This window comes from Papio anubis, chromosome 6 (assembly GCF_008728515.1).
Source record: "Papio anubis isolate 15944 chromosome 6, Panubis1.0, whole genome shotgun sequence".
In the NCBI taxonomy this organism is placed as follows: Eukaryota; Metazoa; Chordata; class Mammalia; order Primates; family Cercopithecidae; genus Papio; species Papio anubis.
Genome location: NC_044981.1, coordinates 115,658,695 through 115,673,465, shown reverse-complemented (window position 1 = coordinate 115,673,465; position 14,771 = coordinate 115,658,695). Strand labels below are relative to the sequence as shown.

The window sequence follows — 14,771 nt, the reverse complement described above, 5'->3', positions numbered from 1 at the left end:
CAAAGGCACATTGTTGTAAAATATGAAAATTATGAAAATAAAATATTGTTCTTTAAACTGAAAATCTCAACAAATGGGCTAAATGATGGACTTAATACAGGTTAAGATAAAGTTAAAAGATAAAATTGACAATGTCTCCTATAACATTGCAAAGGTAAAGAAATGAAAAATGTAGAAAGATGTAAACAATAAGGAGGATAAATCATCACTCATATTTTTCTGATAGGTCTTTGTGAAGTAAAGAGCAGAAGAAATAAAGACCAGATGATACTAAAATAGACAGTGGCTGAGAATGTTACAGAGCTGAAAAAAAAGACTTGATTTCCCAGATTTAAAAATCCACTGAATGCCAAGGTTCAATGAAGTTTGTTTTAAAATATAGACATCAGAACAAGCTGTATTAAAACTATAGATTATCAAAGAGGAAGAAAAATTCCCACAAGCTACTAAAAAGAAAGCAGACCTAGAAAAGAAATAACAATGACACTGAGAGAAGACTCCTGTAAGCAAGAGTGGATACCAGAAGAGAGCATGGCGTATACTCAGGGCACCAAGTGAAAATAAATATCAGTCTAGAATTTTATACCCATTTTTATTTACAAATCAAGAACCCTCTTTTAAAAAAGAAGCATCTAGAAAGTTTATCATCTACAGGTTCCCACAGATAATACCACTGAGGAGATCCTTTACCAAGAACAATCAACCCAACGGGAAAGAATAAGATGTTAGAAGCAGATGTGACCAAATTAATTGATAGATAATTAATGTGTGATAAACCTACTATGTTGACAATAAACTGTGAAATTAGTATTTTCAGATGTATTTTGAAACAACAAGTATTATAGAAAAAAATGGTGGTGTGAGATAATTCTCTATATCTCTTTTTGTTTCCGCAGGTCTTGTAAGCAGAGACAGTGACTACCTTATATGTGGAATGCCTCTCTCTAGAGTAAAGGACAGTTTTCCTTACAGCCTTGGAAGACTGAGAGAGCATCTTCTCCCTAGAAAAGGACATCCATGCTTACTGCCCTTTATATTATAAAAGATTCAAGTTTTCTAAGTTCAGGGCGTTGCTCCCTGTAATGAAACCCACTGTGTTTCCAAGTATCACCTGGCCCTCCCTCTTGGTATCCCTCTTTGGGAACGGGGGCTCCAGGAACTGGGAAAGACAATGCCAATACTCTGGCTATTGCTATTACTCTGAGTAATACAAGTTCTTCATCTCTGCCCCAGGTTGTGTATTCTAGCATCCATGGAACTATAGCAAGCTAACTTGTTAGTTTGCGAGTAGAGCAAAGTCCAAGGCCCTTCACACATCTTGATAGATGGGGTTGGAAAGGGAATTTAGATAAAACTAAGAAGAGTGTTTTGGGGGAAGAAGAAGAAGAAATTAACTGTAGAATATCTTGGGAAAATATAGGCATTCTTGTTAATGTATTTAAGTCACATGTCTAACTTTGAGAGTGGTATAGGAAATTAAGGGCAATTTAGTTTTCTAAATTTTTAATACTTTATTATTTCAAAGACAAGAAATGCAGGATAAAAACAAAGAGAAGCTATAATAGAAATGTGTAAAATGGATTGGCAAAATATACGTTCAAATATATAAACAAATAAATAAATGAGTACACCTAAAATAATTGAAGGAATGGGCTTCACTTGGTCCAGTAGGAATTTTATTACAGTTAAATATTGCTAACAAGTAGATGATGTCACTATATACATCTAGCTAGCAAAAGCCACTAAAGGAGGTAAAGTGAGGAAAAATCACACTCCAGAAGCTCTCAAATATCTTGGATGAGATGTTTGAAGAAAAAAGAAACTTAAAAGTCACGGATAAAAAGAAACATATTCTTAGATTGTGTTTTACATATCTGGTTACATGTTATTTGCAAGAGCTGGGACTGAAACAAAGTGACACAGAATGTTTAAAATTAAAGAGTCAGAAGGAATATGTACCAGGAAATTAGTAACCAAAGAAAGGTTAGGATAATGATATCTATGTCAACAACTTACCAAGACGGACTCAAAAATATAGAGAAAACCTAACTATACGAATAACCAGATATATAAATTAAGGCAGTAATCAAAATTTTCCCTTTCTTCAAGCACCCTACAACCCATATTCCCTCATCAAGGAATCTGTCTCAAAAAACTTCATGGACAAACCTTCAAAGAACAGAGAGTCCCTTCAAGGAACAGAGAATATTATACTAGCTGTTCCAGAGAAATAAAAACAGTAATAGCCACCCACCTTACTTCATTAAGCCAACAAAACTCTGATATTAAAACTATCTGACTACAAGAAAATAAATGCAACAGTCAATTTTACTTGTGAAAAAAATTTCTATCAATAAAATTCACAGTATTAATAGATTAAGGGAGAAAAGTCATATTACCACCTACTTTTTTTTTCACAAGAGGTCATTAAGCTATACCTAAATACATTTTTTAAGTGCAAACATTTAATAAGATTCAATAATCATTCATATTTTTTTAAAACTGCTAACCTATAACTAGAAGGAAACTGTCTTACCCTTAGTAAGTATATTTACAAATATCTTTATAGCAAAGATCATTATTAAGGATGGAACTTTAGAAGTATTCCCTCTAAAGACAGCTATAAAAGAATTATTTTAACTGCATTCTATTATTTCTGTCATGCATGTATTTTATTGGATAGTCAAGTCAATACAATGATACAATAAAAGTAATAGGATAATCATAATTGTTCTTCTGTTGTTGTTGTTTACAGTTTTCATGATCACATACCCAGAAACCTGTGTGTATATGTGATTAGATGTTATAGAACTTAAAAGAACATTCAACAAGGTTGCTGGTTATATAAAATATATATATACCTAGATACTGCTTGGGTCATACCTGCCTATGGATGAGGCCACTGTGGGAGGTAAAAGATCCTCCACCAATGTACAACTTACTCATCTACTTCCTATTTCCCCTCTAGGCTGAGATGGGTCATCTAGCTCATCTGCCTCCCTCACCTGTGTGCCTATTTCAGCATCGTTTCAGCCCACTTTACAAAACAGCTGGCCTTAGTGTAGTAACATTCCCAAATTTGGATTTGTGCTTAGAGAGCAGGACAGATTATCATTGCCTTTGCTATAAGCTGCACATTTCAAACAAGCCTCATTAGAAGTCAACACAAAGCACATTGGCAGTAACCCAGCTAATAAAAAGTCTCTGGCTTTTTATTTGTCCCTTTTGGAATTTCGAGAAAGTTAATTAGTTGAGACAAATTTGGGCATTTCTTGTTATTTCTCGATATAGCTTAGTAGTATCAACACAACACCTAATACTCATACATATTAACTTGCTCACTTGCACTCTCATTTTGTTCATGCTGTTACCTCGATCAAAACTAATTTCTTCCTTTCTCAATCAAGTTTGTTCCTTATAGAGATTCTGTTCAAAAGTATTCTCCTCTATGTAACTTCCAGATACTGCCTAGTTTGGGTCAGCTCTGTGTTCCTGTGTATTCATGTTTATGTCTGTGTCATGTTTACACATCTAGTTCCCCTATTGGATTGGACTGTATGTTTCATGATGACAAGAACATGATTTGTTTCTGCATCACTGGGGGGCATCAAGCATTGTATATAGGAAATATTCTAACTATATCTGTGTGATATTTTAAAGTTGATCTCAGTGCTAAGAGTATTAGTTTCAATTAATGGAAATGTTATACATTCAGTGTTCTCTAAAACTATAGCCACTGTCCACATTTGGCTGATAAGCACTTGAAATGTGGCTGGTTTGACTGAGGAATTTTAAATTTTATTTTTTTCTAACTAACTTAAATGAAGATAATGGAGTTTGAAAGCTTTCTTATGACAGAAAATGAAGATTATGTAAACTAATACAACATGCTATTTGCCTGAGCTGACAAATAACTGAAATCAAATTCAAATTTATTTCTAATTTCAGTTATCATCTTGGGTGCCCAGTAGCATCCACTTGCTGCTCTTTTTTGATTGTCTGTGTGGTTGGAGTGAACCTTATTGGGAGGGGTAAGCTAATGAAGATTTTGAAGGACTCGTAACCCTTGAACAATGAGTGTTGGAAACATTCCAGGCACGCTTTATGTTTTAAAAAATCAATTTATCTGAGGGAATATTATAGAAAATATAGGCAAAGACCTATACTTTCTCTTGAACTTTATACCAAATCTACCCCACCTCCAATAATGTATTCAAGGATGTTGCCTAGTATTTTATTGCTTTCTCCCCAGCATTATCAATTATTTCCTCTCTTTATTGATTCCCAGTACAATATAATGAAGCTCTTATTTCTCTGATCATAAAAGGAAAAAAATCTTCTTCTGACTCCTTTTCCACCTATAGCATGCATCTCATTCCTCTCATTTTTCAGTGATTGAGCATTTGCTTGACATTTCATCAATTAATGGGTGGCATCTGACACAATTTGAAGAGACCAGACATTAGCATCTTGGAAAAGTCAGGGTTCAATATTCAAGAACTCTCAGGGAGTTCACAGTCCATAAGAAAGCCTTCTGGGACACCATCTCAAGCTCACTTCCCTCCTACCCATCTGGCAGCTCCTTCTTAGTCCCATTCATTAAATATGTTAGACAATTCACCCAGAGAGGTTTAACAGCTTGTCAAAAGACCATCATTAAGAATTGGAAGATTTGGAAACCAAGCTCCATTCTCCCTGACTTCCAAGAAGGTGCATATATTAATAATATTAAATACTTTAATAAAACATTGGATAGGGAAGGACCCAGAAACAGCTATTTTCTATTTGACTGTGCCCCGAGGAAGGGAAAGTACAAGGAGATTAGAGAAAGATTGCTTCTTAGATGCAGTTGCCTCATCTAAAACATTCACTTGACATAGACATTGTGTGAGATTCCCTAGTTCTCCAAATTAATAGTATGTGGTTCATTCTAGGACACAAAAACTTTATCATTGCGGTCATTTGCAACTGATATGGTCCACAGCATCAAAAAGCTAGGGGCAGGGGAGAGTTAACTTAATTGAAATGATACTTTCAGCAAGTGCACAGTGGGACTATGGGACGATTAAGTTCTCACGACCAGTAAATGGTTGTTTCTTCCCAGACATAAACAGAGTTGCAATTACCATATAAGCCACCTACACAAGGGTGTAAGCCTAACACTTGACATTTGTTTAGTACTGTTTGCTTTGAAAAATCTTGCAAAATCTTTATTCTTTCATTTAATGTAAATGGCAATGGAATAAATTGGCATGGTAAATATTTACAGCTTGCTGAAAAATCACTTTTAAAATTTCCCACTAGTGTATCAGCTTCACACCTGGCTCCTATAGCCTGTAAAATGATTTTCCTCAAGTCCACATCAAGGTGTTTGTCCTTAATCTGTGTGGTCCTACTAGGCTTGAAGTCTGCTGACTTTACTGTTGTTTTTCTTCCTTTCCACTGATAGAAATTTCTAGAATTGGATGTAGTGAGTTATGAAACACAGAGTTTGTTCTGTAAGGGTAATAGAGCTACGAAATCTTTTCTCTTCTGGTCCAAAGCACACAAATGAGCTACCAGTGTATGGCATTAGGCAAAGTCCATCTGTTGAGTCAGGCATTTGGCCAAAAAAAAGACAAAGATTTCCTTTTTCCTGCATGGATATTTTCTTAAATTTAAGTACTCCTAGTAGAAGAGTCTGAAGCTGAGAGGTGATGACAATATTGAATGTACCGAAGGATAATGTCTTTTTTTCAGTACTTTATTCCTGCATATTCCCATACTCAACCCCAACCACCACCAAGTCTTCTATGACCTTCCAAAGAGCCAGGCCCATTGTAAATGTTTCACCAGAGCTAATACAACTGGCTGGCAAGCTACGCTACACATTAACAAGGCTGGACCAGGCTGTGCCAGCCATGAGCACACATAGATGCCTAAGCTCACTCCTTTGCTAGTTGTAAATTAGGTGCATATCACAGGCCTCTTAAGAATTATGTGTTTTAGTTTTCAAGTATATCTTGCAGTTCAGCAAAAAAGCATGGAATTGGGAGAGGAACTGGGGTAGGCAGTGAAGATGGAAGTAGGGGTGGGGAACAAGCCTTTACAAACACTCTTTTCCATGGTTCATTCTTTAGTTTAGTTTTCTTTTGTTTTCCTTTTTTCATGTTTTTCTGTTTTGCTGTTTTCAATAATGTGGGACTCCCTATTCAATAGGTGGTGCTGGGATAACTAGTGAGCCATAGGCAGATAATTGAAACTGGGGCCCTCACTTGTACCATACACAAAAATCAACTCAAGATAGATTAAAGACTTCAATGTAAAACCCAAAACTATAAAAACCCTGGAAGACAACCTAGGCCATACTATTCCAGACATAGGAATGGACAAAAATTGCATGACAAAGATACCAAAAGCAATTGCAACAAAAGCAAAAATTGACAAATGAGATCTAATTAAATTAAATAGTTTCTGCAAAGCAAAAGAAACTATCAATAGAGTAAACAGATAACCTACAGAATGGGAGAAAATGTTTGCAAACTATGCATCTGACAAAGGTCTGATACCTAGCATCTATAAGGAACTTAAACAAATTTATAAGGAAAAACAAACAACCTCATTAAAAAGTAAGCAAGGGACATAAACAGACACTTTTCAAAAAAAGACATACATTGGCCAACAATTATACAAAAAAAAGCTCAACATCACTGATCATTAGAAAAATACAAATCACAGGAAGGGGAAAATCACACACCGGGGCCTGTCAGGGGGTAGGGGCCCAGGGGAGGGATAGCACTGGGAAAGATACCTAATGTAGATGACGGGTTGATGGGTGCAACAAACCACCATGGCACATGTATACCCATGCAACAAACCTGCACGTTCTGCACATGTACCCCAGAACTTAAATAATAAAAAAAGAAAAGAAAAATGCAAATTAAAACTACGATGAGATACCATCTCACACCAGTGAGAAAGGCTACTACTAAAAAGTCAAAAAAATAACAGATGCTGGCAAGGTTGTGGAGAAGAAGGAATGCTTTTACACTGTTGGTGTGAGTGTAAATTAGTTCAACCATTGTAGAAAGCAGTGTGGTGATATCTCAAAGATCGAAACACCGAACTACCATTCAACCTAGCAATCCCATTATTGGATACATACCCAAAGGAATATAAAATAGTTCTATCATAAAGACACATGCATATGTATGTTCTTTGTAGCACTATTCTCAATAGCAAAGACATGAAATCAACCTAAATGCTTACCAATGGTAGACTGGATAAAAAAGATATGGTATATATACACTATGGAATACTATGCAACCACAAAAAAGAACAAGATTTATGTCTTTTGCAGAAACATGGATGGAGCTGGAGGCCATTATTCTTAGCAAACCTATGCAACAACAGAAAACACTTATAAGTGGGAGCTAAATGATGAAAACACATGGACACCTAGAGGGGAACAACAAATACTGAGGCCTACTAGATGATGAAGGGTGGAAAAGGGAGAGGATTAGGAAGAATAACTAATGGGTACTAAGCTCAATACCTGTTAACAAAATAATCTATACAACAATTCTCCGTGACACCAGTTTAGTTATATAACAAACCTGCACATGTACCCCTGAACTTAAAATAAACGTTAAAAAAAATTTTTTTTTTAAAAAAGGTAGATTATTACAAAAACCTTAAGGTACTTTTAGGAAAAGATTATATTTTCATTAAAAATAACTTTTATTTCAAGCTTTTCTTTGTTAAAATATTCTTCATGTAACTGAATATTTGTATTTGCCACTGGATTAATTTGTTGCATTGTTTATCTCAATATTTCATAGCAAGGGGAATGGTTCCCTTATATCCTCCAACTCTGTGCTCACAAAGCATCCTGTACTCATGGTTACCTGCTCTATGAATGTCTTTCCTACTGTACCTACTGTACTCTAAGCTCCAGGAGTACCAGGGCTGATCAGTTCCCCACTGTACACCTGCATCTAGAATAGTACCCGATACATGGTTGACATTTAATACATAAACAGTTTCTTTTTGTGCTTGAAGTTTGCTCATTACTCAATATTGAACATTTAGTTAATTCTTCTGCCAAAAAAAGTCTAAATTTGTATGTAAATATTCACAAATGCCACAAGTACGACTCTTCAAATTTCCAATGCTGATTTCATGACAGAAATGAAGATTAGGTGTAATGTAGCACATCACAATGCCCAACATTATAACTTGAGAAAAGCCTGAATGCATAATGTGCTGTGTGATTCTGACCACGATGGAACATGAGAATAGATTCACCTCAACTAGAAAGCAGTGCTTACCTACAATAACTAGCAGGGCATAGGCAGTATTTCTGGGAGAAGTAGAGTTGTTGCAGATTCGAAACACTAACGATATTAGTTATCACTAGATGTTATCCAAAAATGAAGAGACACAACAGCAATGCTGTGTCTGCAACTAAGGCAGGTGAATTTTGACTGAAAGCTCACCCCACTCACAAACAAGAAAATTGAGCTGATAGAGAGGGAGACAGGGAGGAAAAGAGAGAGGGTGGAAGAAAGGGACAGAGGGAGAAAAGCAGAGGAGTAAAGAGGAATAAAGAAAAGGGGGCACAGGAGAAAGGAGAAAGTTATTGCCAAGGCCACTTAATACAAATCTACTTTAGCTTCTTGTTACATTAACTGGAACATAATGGCTACTGTATTTCACAAAAGGAGGCACTTCGAGCTAACATATACAGGGCTCAGGAATACCTTACCAACAATAACATGTAGAATTAGCTCAGACCTGACTTGGGAATGCACTAAGATTTAGTCATACCTTCAGGGCAAATCTGGATTGTGGAACTCTTGTCCAGGTGTTAATTTGCATGACAAACCCAAATCTCTCTTGGGTAGGAATCTGCCCTCAGGCTGAAGCAGAGGAAGCAATTTCAAGTATCACATCCTCCTGTGAGCACAGCCCCACAAGAAAAACACATCCCCATGAGGATAAGCAACAGTCCTGTTGGCCAAATGCTGCTTGAGCTCTATAAAATAAATTCCTTAAAGGAATCAGGCTCTACCTTTCCTCAGATATGCAGATATGTCTTCAGCCTCAGAGCCCATGAAATTGGCTCAAAACTAGGATAAGTGACTCCGATAAAAGAGAAGTGTCTGACAGCCATTAGGAACACAAATGGCTCTGAACTGAATCTAGGAAGTATGTGTCCTAGAGAAAGGAGGAAGCCTTACCATTTAGTAGGACACCTGGCCCAACACCGGGCAGCAGATGATCTGCCTTCGAAGACAAGAACAGCTTCGGACTTCCCTGCAGTTGTGGCTTTGTCATCCACAAATATTGCAAAGTATAGTTTTGGCAATAGCAAGGGGCATATTCATAGAAGTTTTCCAGAATCATTCTCCCCATCATAACTCAACTGTTCCTTAGCACCCTGAGACACCACTAGAGATTCCTTTAAAGGAGAACCAAGAGCTGTGTAATCCTAGGCAGACATTGTTGACCAAAAAAAGCCAAACTTTGTAAAAAATTTGAACAGATTTATTCTGAGTGAAATGTGAGGACCGTTGTCAGAGGTGTTTGAGACAGAACAACTCCATCTTGAATAGGGACTGAGTGCAATAAGGCTGAGACCTACTGGGCTGCATTCCCAGATGGGTTAAGGCATTTTTAGGCACAGGATGAGATAGGAGGTCAGCACAAGATACAGGTCATGAAGACACTGCTAATAAAACCAGTTACAGTAAAAAAGCCAGGTAAAACCTACCAAAACCAAGATGGTTAGGACAGGTACCTCTGCTCATCCTCACTTCTGTACTCCCACCAGCACCATGACAGTTTACAAATGCCATGGCAACATCAGGAAGTTACCCTATATGGTCTAAAAAAGGAAGGCATGAATGATCCACCTCTTGTTTAGCATATAATCAAGAAATAACCATAAAAATGGGCAACCTTGAGGTGGCTCTGTCTATGGAGTTGCCATTCTTTTATTCCTTTACTTTCCTAACAAACTCGCTTTTACTTTACAGACTCTCCCTGAATTCTTTCTTGCATGAGATACAAGAACCCTCTCTTGGGGTCTGGATCAGGACCCCTCTCTGGTAACACCATAACCCATGACACAGCCTCAAGGAGGTCCTGAGAACATGTGCCCAAGGTAGTTGGGTTATAGCTTGGTTTTATGTGTTTTAAGGAGACATAAGATACCAATCAATACATGTGAAGTAAACATGGGTTTGTCCTAGAAAGGCAGGACATCTCTAAGTAGGGTATGGGGCGTGGGGGGGATGTCTTTCAGAACATAGGTGGATTTCAAGGTTTTCTGATTGGCAATCTGTTGAAAGAGTTACCTTATTATCTAAAGACTTGGAATCAGTAGACATGAGTGTCTGAGTTAAAATAAGGTGTAGTGGAGACCAAGGATCTTATTACATAGATGAAGTCTCATAGGTGGCTGCCTTTAGAGACAATAGACAGCAAATATTTTCTATTTAGACTTTTAAGAGGCACCAGACACTCCAGAAAAGACCTAGTAAGGGAAAGATGTGCTCTAGAGAATGTTGATTTCTACCACAAGAGACAGCTTTGCAGGGCCATTTCAAAATATGTCAGGGAAACATATTTGGGGGTAAAATATTTTTATTTCCTTCTTTACCTGTCATGTGATGTTATACTAGAGTCAGGTTGGAATTTGGTATCTTATTGCTAGAGGACTCTGTTCTGTCAGTCTTAGAACCTCTATTTTAATGTTAATGCTGGTCAGACCTATCTAAACTCTAAGAGAGAGAGGGCATAATGAGGCCTGTCTGACCTACCCACTTCCTATCATGGCCTGGACTCATTTTTCTGGTTTCTTTGGAATCCTGTTGGCCTAGAGAGTGGTCTGTTCAGTCAGTTGTGGGACTTCGAATTTTATTTTTGGTTTACAATGTGAAGTCAGAGAACACTATTTCTACACTCCTATTAATTCTTAACAGTGTTATCTGATGAAAAAATAAATAAATAAACTGCATATACTATTGAAATAGCTAAATAACTTTAACACTTCCAAAAGACCAGTGCAAAACACTTCTTTATTTATATGCTAAATGTTTCTGGTTTTCATCTTCTGAGTCAGTGCCAAGAACAAATCATGCACACATCACATAGGACTATGAAATGAACCACAAATAAGACTTGCCAGACAGCAACTGGTTCAACTACAGACCAGCTTCACACATTACATCTTTAACATACACAGCAGCTGCACCATGAAGAACATGTGCCGACAGAAATCCTAAATAAATGAAGAATGATAACATTGCTACTAGGATTAACTCAGGGAGATAACTTGAGTTCCACAGTCTCAGTCTTTAATGGACTCAAAAAACTAGTAAATTATTTATATCATGAATGCCTAGGACTTTCATATTTTTTTTTGAATGGGCTTCTTATTTAAAATTGGAAAAGTCAAAATTGAGGTGAATTCCACAATATCACATTTTCCCCTTACATGAATAGAAATATCTCAAGAACTCAAGTTTGAATGTCTGATGAAAGGTTAGTGGGGTTTAAGGGTTGATTATCCTATACAGGATTTCTGCATTGTTCAAATTCACTCTCCAAGATTGTATAGACCGCACATTAGTACCTTTAAAAACTCAGGATATGACTAATCGGATACAATCACTACATAAAAGAAGGAACCAACAAAATGGATGTAAAAGCCTGTAGTTTATTTTTTAAAGTCTATAATAATTTTTTTCCCACTGATTTCACTAAGTAATATCACTGTAAACTCTGGCTTTGACATTAGACACATTTGAGCCTGGGTTGGGGTCTACAAATATCTGTAGTCTCCAGGCAACTTATTATCTTCTTTGAGCAAGTTTCCTGCCTTATAATGGTGAACAAAAACACTTCATAGTGTTCTATAAGTGTAAATGAAATCATCTACGTATCTTAGCTGGCACACTGCTTGGATCACAGTCATAAATGGCAGATATTACTGCTATTTCTACTTATACTCTTAACATCTACTACTTTTACTATTACTACTATTTACTACTACTGCTACTACTAAGTGATCAAAGACAAGCATTGAAATCACTGGATATGAGAGTAGTAAGTAGAGTTCATTCATTTTCAACTACAGAAATACAAGAATAAAAGTGATGACTATAAAAATACTGGATGTTGAATCATTCCTACTAAAATTTTCTCTATAAAGTACGTTATGTAATTAACATTAGCTCTGCATGCTTGCAGCATTCTTTAATAAAACACAGAGGGAACCTCTTCTTTCTTTAGCCATTATCCTTTGGGAAGCCTGACCAAAAGATTCTAGAACATGAGGACCACAAAACAGCTGCAAACAACACTGACTATCTTTTTGAGATTTAAAATAGCTGGTGTTTGGCAATTAGAAACAAGAGACCAAATTGTACTAACAGCATATTTTTAAGCCGAAGGTATATTTATTAGGCTCGCAGAATGTTGTGTATACTTAGACTTGTACCAAGGTGACCACATGTGAGGCAAAGTCTCTAACATCAATGAACTTATAACATATCTGACAACATAATATAATTATAGATGAAATAAAAGGAAACTGTACCAAAAAATACAGCTTCTACAAGCCGAAGTTCAGCCAAGGATGAGCTCAGTGAAGACTGAAAGAGTTACAAAAAAAGTTCACTAAAGGAAACCAGGGGTGGTGATGCATGACTGGAGTCCCAGCTACTCAGGAGTCTGAGGCAAGAGGAGGCTTAAGCTTAGGAGTTTGGAACTGCATTGCACAATGATGGTCCCTGTGAATAGCCTCTGCACTCCAGTCTGGGTACCACAGTGAGACCTCCTTATACCCCAAAAAAGAAAAAGTTAACTAAGTGGTAAGAGATGTTATAACTAAGCCCTGACAGGCAGCAGAAAACAAAGGCAAGACTTTCCAGGCAAGAGCTCCATCGTAAATCAAGTCATGAGAAAGGATCGAGCTTTACACATTTGCAGGAACGATGGATCACTGGTTTGCAATGCACTTTGCAAAACAGCACAGTCTAAAACTGCATGCAAGTCAGCAAGCTGATAACTCGAGAAAATCTCTGTAGGGAAAATTTGTCTACATCAAAATGCCAGGTGATTTGTGGATGGCAAAGACAGCAGACAGGAGAAGCTTGTGGGAGGCTGTGATAATCTACATATGAGGCAAAGAGGGTTTGGGCGGGGGTGATTGCAGAGAAGTAAAAAGAAGTAGTCATGAGAAAGAGTCTGAAGGAAAATGGGCAGGTCATATTAACTCACTGGATATGGGGAAATGTAAGCCTCTGTTGAATTAAAAAATAAAAATAAAGATTCCAAGGGTTTTAAGCCTGGATCCTTGAAAAGAATTATGAAGCCAAATAGAAACAGGGCCCAGGGATGTAGAGAATGGGACAAGAAGAGGAGAGTCGAATGAAAATTACACCAGACTGGCTGAGATATGGCATGTGTCTGTGGGGAACATTTAGGGATGGAGCTGTTGACTGGGCACCACCAGCCTTGATGTGTGTGGGAGTCATCAGAACAGAAGACAAGTAGACAAAGGAAAAGAACTTGATTGTGGAAATAGGTGATTATAACCAGGAGACATTAAGGTCACACAAGCCAATGGTGAGGCAGGGACGATGTCTTTGGTGCGGTGGCTCATGCCTGTAATCCCAGCACTTTGGGAGACTGAGGTGGGTTGATCACGAGGTCAGGTGTTCAAGACCAGCCTGGCTAACACAGTGAAACCCCATCTCTACTAAAAATACAAAAAATTAGCTGAGCTTGGTGGCATGTGCCTGTAATCCCAGCTACTCAGGAGGCTGAGGCAGGAGAATCGCTTGAAACTGGGAGGCAGAGGTTGCAGTGAGCTGAGATCGCGCCACTGGACTCCAGCATGGGTGACAGAGCAAGACTTTGTCTCAAAAAAATTTTTAAAAAGAATGCCTCAGAAAGTATCTCTTTGAAACAACAAGTTCATCTGTTTTCTGCACTACATATATGATGAAAAGGGTAAGATATGATTTAAGCAATCAATTTCTATAACATGCCTCTGTGTGCCAAACGTGGTCCAGGGAATGGGGACAGAGAGAAGGCTAGTGAATTGGAAATGAGGATATTGGTCTCTGCCTCCTAACTACTCCAGAGGCACTGATGCTTGACGATGACAGCTCTCAGCCCCACTAAGTTCCAAAAAGAATCTAGACCAATGCAATTAGTATCAGAATGATGGAACCCAGAATCTGTCTTGCTATGCAAAAGCTAATATCTGATGTTTTGAAGTTGATGCCAAGTTATATCCACAGTCAAAACTTTCCCCCTATCTTCCAAGTTTATCCTTACTCTATATTTGGATCATACAAAAATATTAACCCTGAAGACCGCAATTTGACTACTGCTGAACTTCTCTGAATTCTGTCTTCCTCTAACTGAGTTAATCAGGCCCACATTTCTCTAGGTTCCTTAGTGTCCCTACATAATGCCATTCAGAGGCATTTTTTTTTTTTTTTTTGAGACGGAGTCTCCCTCTGTTGCCCAGGCTGTGGGGGTTCACTTCATTCTCCTGCCTCAGCCTCCTGAGGAGCTGGGACTACAGGCGCCTGTCACCACGCCTGGTTAATTTTTTATATCTTTAGTAGAGATGGGATTTCACCGTGTTAGCCAGGATGGTCTCGATCTCCTGACCTCGTGATCCGCCCTCCTCAGCCTCCCAAAGTGCTGGGATTACAAGTGTGAGCCACTGCGCCCAGCCTCAGAGGCATCTTTAATGACACTATTTT

The 14,771-nt window shown here is 37.7% G+C and overlaps 1 long non-coding RNA gene across 4 annotated transcripts in view; it reads right to left on the bottom strand.

The window, feature by feature from the left end:
* LOC110743148 overlaps positions 1-14,771 on the bottom strand; it is a 197,511-nt gene that overhangs the window by 78,152 nt on the left and 104,588 nt on the right. The window lies entirely within an intron of this gene.